At 33.0% G+C, this 7359-nt stretch overlaps 1 non-coding gene and 1 pseudogene across 1 annotated transcript; both read right to left on the bottom strand.

Annotated features, from left to right (window-relative positions):
* Window positions 1-2949: 2949 nt before the first annotated feature.
* LOC110704530 lies at window positions 2950-5295 on the bottom strand (annotated as a pseudogene).
* Window positions 5296-5888: 593 nt separating this feature from the next.
* On the bottom strand, window positions 5889-5960 carry TRNAD-GUC. The gene has a single exon. It is a non-coding gene; the product is annotated as a tRNA-Asp (tRNA).
* Between the last annotated feature and the right edge of the window lie 1399 nt (window positions 5961-7359).

The following is a 7359-nucleotide window of genomic DNA, read 5'->3' as shown; positions in this document are numbered from 1 at the left end:
GTAAGGCTCGCCAAGTAGGCCCATACGCCGCGGAGCTTACAGTATGTTGGTTGCTATTGAATATAATATGGGTAGGATGTGACATTAACATATCAGCCGTGTTAGCACCATTTTTAACGAGTATTTCGTGGGCTAAAGATGGATCGGTTAACCAAATGGTTGGACGAGAACCCACCCATAAGGTTAATATTGGGCCAAAAAAAAACGAAGGCGCTTTACTAGAGGAACCGGCCCATGTAAGGATGAGTACTTCCACATAAGAGTAAAGGAGATATGGTGGGTCCTGGTGGAAGAGGGAGATGATTTATGGTTTTAACAATGGTGTTGAATATTGATGTAAGAAAAATAAGCAAGGGCTTAACTAGTAGTGAGGAGCAAAGTGAAACTATGATGATCAACCATGTCTCCATGTTTGGCCTTGTGTTTTTTGGTTGTACAAATAGTTATATACGTAGCTATGTACATTTATAGTAACAATTAAGGTTGAAAATTAACAAGTGTTTCAATTTGCATTCGTCTTGGCTTATATCACCATTGATTAAGTAGCTAAGCTAATATGTCATCAACAAACTTTTTTAACTATAAATTAATAATTATGAAAATTTTCAAAGGTCAAATCACGTAAAAGTTAGATAGAGACTTGAGGGATGTATTACTTTTTACTACTCGTAGTTTATTATGAGGAGGATCGGTGAACTTAGAATAATATGAATGACTTAATAATTATGTGAGGTCAAACTAGGGTCCCTATATCTGAAACTTGTAGAAGTTAATAGCTCCTTTGATTTTGGAAAAGGAGTTAGTTGACCTTTTGTAACATTATAACTTAGAATAAAAATAAAAAAAAAAAATACTACGTACTTAGAAAAGGAGTGTTACGGACAGTTTTTATAGAAGCATTTTGAAACAATCAAAGTTATTTGTCAAAAACACGAAATAATTTGTTTTTATAACTATTTCATATGTGTTCCTTAAAGAAATAAATGGTTATGTAAGAATATGTATAATAATAACACATGTGGTAATTATGACAAAATAATTTGATTTGATACTCAATCTAACTCTATCCTAAAACAAAAAGACCCTTAAATATCTTTTGACCCAAATCCAATAATGTAGAAGATTACGACCCTTTAATCACCTTCAGACAAGATAACTAATATAATCAAGTAGTACTCCATACTCTAGTAACTACATACACATGTCTCAAATTAAATTTATAGCTAGCATTTCAAAGCTTAAACCACTTTTTCCATATTTAATTCTTGTACTTTAGAGTACTGAAAAAAAAATGAAAAAACAGAATCCCGGAAGATTGAAACAAGCTGTAAAATAAAATTGGTAATAACCGTGTTCCAAAATTAGAGAAGCATAAACTTGGATCCCAAGCAATGAAGTAGAACTAGCAAGTCGGTTTAGTTTACTAGGAAGTCCATCCTCTGTCTCCTATATATATATATATATATATAATATATATATATATATATATATATATATAATATATTTCCCCAACAACTTTCCCTTCCAAAATTGAAAACCCTACTCATCTATTCACTATCATTTTTATAATGGCGGTCGGTAATGGTTTTGATGTTTGGGACGACGAAGAAGAACCCCAATACCCTTCTGATTTCGAAGAATGTCTTTGTTGATGAAGATGAAGATGAAGATAACAACAATAATCACAACCCCCATATTTATGAACCTCTTGTTTTTTCTTCCGAAGAAGAAGAGCCCCAATACATTGATGATTTACATTTATGATAATCTTTATAATCACGAGATTTGATATCCACAGAAAACGTTGATGAATTTGAACATCAAACAGCCATTGATTTTGGTGAAGTTGATTCTTTTCAAGGGTTTGGTGCTATCTCGTCAGAGGAGGATTTCGAACAAGATTTCGTTAATGGACTTGTTAATGTTGATGATTTCGAGTACGAATTCGAGTTCGTTGATGATGATACAATGAGTAGATGAAGGGCTTGAATTCTGTTGTTCGCGACTTTCCTGATGGATTTGGACAGACTGGTTCTGTCATGTATGAGAGGAGGAAGGTTCTGCTGTTCGCGATTTTCCTGATGGGTTTGGAAGTGGAGTGCCTACGACTGATAAGAGGACTGTTAGTCTTGAGGAAGTCCAAGAGACGAGTGTACAAGAGTACGAGAGACGAGTGTACGAGAGAAAAGTGTACAAGAGCCTCCTGTCAAGAAAAGGAAGACTACTTCTGATGTTGGCGATTTCTCTGATGAACAAGGAAGAGTTACAGTTTTGGCTTTGCAGGCTCCTCAGTTTTGTCCTTGGAGGGATAAAAATGGTAATCTCAACAAGGGCAGATCTCATCGTGGTTATTTACCTAATAGGAGATTTGGAGACAGAGATTCAAGATTATTCTTTTCTATGTTAGATTTCATTCATTGATAGAAATTAGTTGCATGTTAAAACTTTTGTAATGGTTTAGTTTTTGCGTCTTAAGGCTTGCGTTACCGCATTATTCCTGACAATTCTATTCCATTGTATTGTTAACTATGTTAAGTTTTACTAGTATTTGTTTTGTGTTATTTGGAAAGGAATTTCAGGCAATATCTAATGTGGTAGCTGTTTCCTTTTTTTTTTTTTGGCTATGATACAAGTTTGATGTTGGTAAATATACATTGAAAAGGCAAATTAATGAACAAATTTTTTTGATTATTCAATGCATATATTATTTCTGGTTTCAATTGGATTGACAAAAATTCAGCTCAAATGATAATCCAAGGTGTCAATGAAGTTCTTTTCAGTGGAATTGTTACTTTGTATTCAACATATGATTTGCAATTTGAATTAGTATCTAAAAGAGATTGCTACAAATTATCTGAACTACATATGCTCCAATGAAAATTTTGGTCTTTCTAACAAAGCAACCTATATTTACATATTAAAAAGAAATTCTTGCTCTGTACTCTGAAAATTACCAGATTATTTTGCATCGCAAAGGCCAGTTTCAGAATCACAGAATCCATCGCGGTCAAGCATCTTTTGAGGAGGAGCGCTTAGTAAGGGAGAAGATGGACTACCATATGCATTTCTTCTCTTGTTTCCGCAACCTAGACTTACCCTCGTGTTTACTCCTGTCATGGGATTTGTTCTACTTGCATACTTGCATAAAGCCTGTACAGGACACATAGAAATTAAGCAGTATTCAACCATTAAATAAACTCAAAAGAAACCTTTAGAAGCATAAGCATGTAATGTTTGCCGCCGGCTCTTCCTTCATTCGAGTCCTTTGGTGTGAAAAAAGGAGGTTTACCAGTTTCTGAGGTAAGTCAAGAACAGCGTCGCTAAAATCAGCACCTTCAATGATGGCACCAGCAAGGTCACTTCGAGTAAGGACTGATCTTACAAGGACAGCATTTGTAAGATTTGCATCATTTAGGACCTGAAATTTTAAGAAAACCTGCTTGAATACGCAGAGAAAAACCTCATCCTTACAAAATCAAGTTTTAGTTTAATGAAAGCAGAAGCTAAATCTCGAACAATTAGCATGATTTGGATAACTGTCAGACTTCTGAAACAGAACAAGGTGACAAGTTTATAGTTTGAATTCTCTAGAGAATATAAATGATCTACAATAGTCCATGATCAGTAAGACAGTAGCTTACCATACGATCCATCAGCGTATCACTAAAATCAGCACCTGGAAATTGGGAAAATTTTGACATCAGTTTATCAAATTCCACCAAAATGTCTAATTCAAGAATGCAGGAGATTCTTGTCTGATATGGTAGAGTTTTACTATCTTTAACTATTGGAAAGACCATAATTTCTTTTCTTTTAATTATCCTATGGGCGACTTATAATATCTTGCAAACAACTAATTAAGATAGAATCACCTTAACTTAAGATAGCCAATGCAGGTTGATTGGATTTGAATAAGTTGTAAAAGGTGACCATGTCAATTAGTCCAAGTAAACATCTATAGTAATTGAGAAGAGTAGAAGACTATAATTACTTTTCTTCTGATGATTTTACGGCACAAAAGACATTCACACTAGACTGAATTCACACCAGGTAGCTAAAGCAGGGTGATTGAGTTCAAATAAGTTGTAAAAGGTACAAGTATGACCGCGTCAATCAGTCAATTGAACATACACCAGTTTGTGATTTATTAGTTAACTGATTCACTAGGACTAGATACTGCAAGTTCAATGCAATGAAGCAGTAATGTATGTAAGATTGTATCCTTAATGTAGTAAACCAATTGATGAATTGAAGTATTGAAACATACCAGTGAAATTGGCTTTGTAAGCAACAGCTTTCTCAAGGTAAGCACCATTAAATGTAGATCCACTAAAATCTGATTCCCTCATATCTGCTGATGTGAAATTTGCCCTTCTGCAAAGTATACATTATAACATTATCACTTGCTTAAGGTTTGTAGTCTTGAATATTCACTTGTATTACAATCACAGATTATAATGTATTATGTACACATCAAATCTTTTGACTAGAATAAGAGTTAACAATGAATGATCCCACCATTCCCACCAACTGAATGCAACTAATCATTCATCAAAAATTAATAGTCATGTCAATAGCGTAATTTGAACACTAGACTAGTAATGTGACAATTATATTCAGACAAAGATAAATTTTTGTTACAGTACCTGAAATTTTCGTTGACATGAACAGCTTTTCTGCAACCAACCAAAACAAAAAGAGGAAGATATCAATTAATTCAACCAACTCCAAATTTTGACAGTAAAAATTGCAAGTGAAAAAATATGATCAAAGAAGAAAAGCAGACTTTAAATCAGCAGAACCCTATTGAGCAGCAGAGCCAATCCCTAATTCGCCTCGCATTTCGGCTTCAAATTTGTTTAAATCAGCCAAAGCAGGGAAGCTAGTACTCAAACTCACAACTGCAGCTGCTGCTAATGCTGTAGAAACCCATGCCTTTAACCTCTTTGACTCTGCATTTACCAACTAACAATAATCAATTTATCTTTTATGCAACACCCAATTAAAGATAAGTGATCCCAATTCAAAATATAATTTTTTAAAACATTCATGAAATCAAAAATTTTAAATTACCTAAGAAAAGTACATTCTTGGGATTTTTTTGTTCCAATTGACAAATAATTGGAATTGAGGAATTTGATTTTTGTTGTAATTTGATTTAGGTGGTAGTAAGGAAAACGAACAAGTTGCCATAATTTTTTGATTTGTACTAAATTCAAGCCTTTTGATTTAAATTTGAGTTTGATTGGAGAATTATTAGAGTAGAAGGTTGGTTAATTTTCCCTCCAAACAATATCAGATTGTCTGTCATAGGATGATGAATATGATTGGATAAGAAGAAGACACGTTTTACCATTCCTTTTTTTATTTTTGATTTTATTTGGGCCTATGCTTTTATTACAGTGGAATAAAAGCCTTTTGGAGACTGGGCTTGTATTCACAAGGCTTGGCCCAGCTTGGTTTTATACTGTAGATCTAAAAAGTTTACAGTAGGCAGATTAGTGTCAAAATTTCAATTAGGTTCTACTTCTTATGTTCATCCCTAAATTTTATATACTTAATTGAGTTTGGAGTATAAAAGCAAAGAAATTACGTTTTCAAAACAAAAAATTACTTGAATTTACTTAAAAGTACCAATTTTACGAAGATTGTACCATTGTGGATGCAATTGCTCAGCACAACGTATTAGACTGCTGATACAGTCTGAATTCTCCAATTTGAGCATATGTTAACATCCTAAATGAATAAATGCCATATTATTATGCAGCATTAGGTATAAAACAGTAATATATAATATAATATAAAAAAAAGGGTATAAAACAGTAATCTATGCTAGTATGTTCCAACGAAAAGTTCAATAGAAAAAAATGATAAAAATAAAAACAAAGCGCCGTTGCCGGGGATCGAACCCGGGTCACCCGCGTGACAGGCGGGAATACTTACCACTATACTACAACGACTTGATTGAAAGTTAGAGACCAATTTAAATATTTGTATTTAACAATGTTTAAACAGTTGCCTTGTCAGATTGGTCCCTAGAATACCTTAGCTGTATCATTTTAATAGAAATAATTAGCAAATTTTTTTACTTGTAAATATTTTGATTACAGAATTATAATTTGTGTATCTGGGTCTCTCATTGAAGTTACTGAATTAATACTTTACTCATATACTAGCATTATATTATGTGGAGCAAAAACTAAATACAATTTGTCCTTAATTCAACCACAATAATTAGATAGTTTGTTAGATCACACGACAAAATTCCTTTGTGCGCAACCATTTTGGGTTATTAGACATATATATCCTTGTGTTTTTGGCTTACTTTGCTCGTATATATATATAATTTGACATTCTTTTTTTTTTTGAAACAATAATTTGACATTCTGTGTAAGAAACAAAATATGAAGTACTGTATAATTTAAGATAGGTTGATGTCATGAAAATCCAAAATGATACATCATGTTAATGGAATGGTCGACGAATTTGGCATTGCAAGCAGCAAACAACGAACAGTGGGGTTATGCGTAACATTCTTGTGGCTCTGGTTTCAGGCAACATGCTAAGATATACATTCTCATTATCATCAGTTATCCTTTCTTATATTATTTCAATTCCTTTATCGTCACATAGAATCTCATACTTAAATCTTCAAGCATAATAATGTGCTAGATGCTACTTGTGTTTTTTAAGTTTTCTTTCTTTAATTTAACAAACAAAATGTATGCTACACCTCACTATATACCAATTTTTTAAAAACCCTTTTTTTTATTTTTTTAATCAATGTAACGATTAATTTATATCTATAGCATGCATATGAACTAATTATATGACGATCTACTGAATAATATCAACCTTTATCTATTATTATCTGGGTGGATGATTATATTAGCAAATTCTACAAATATACGAATAATGAAAGCTGATTGCTAGAAGGCGTTTCAATCTCACGCACAGTTAAAATAAATTAGTAAAATGTAGATTGGCCCTAGATGATATAGATCAGGATTTGCGCCCAATATCTAACCAAACATCATAAGCTAAACCAACCATTCAATCCTATATTATTTGTTTTTGGACATAAGCTACTAATAAGGCCTTTGAAGGCCCTTACACGAACGAGTCTACTTTACTGAACTAAATTACTACGTAGCTATTATAAAGTACTCCGTATAAACCAAGGTAAAAGTCCATTAAATAATGATCTATATATGTTATTCTTGTTGGCCCTCGATTGTTGGAACCACCTTGCAAATTATATACGGAGTATTAGCTATAGCATGCCCATCCTCTGTCATAACCATAAGGAGTGAGTCCAATAAAAAAATTGATCGTGACAACAACTAATACACACACTAA

This window comes from Chenopodium quinoa, unplaced genomic scaffold, assembly GCF_001683475.1.
Source record: "Chenopodium quinoa cultivar QQ74 unplaced genomic scaffold, ASM168347v1, whole genome shotgun sequence".
Classification (NCBI taxonomy): Eukaryota; Viridiplantae; Streptophyta; class Magnoliopsida; order Caryophyllales; family Amaranthaceae; genus Chenopodium; species Chenopodium quinoa.
The sequence above is the reverse complement of the archived record's forward strand: the minus strand, read 5'-3'. Positions and strand labels throughout refer to the sequence as shown.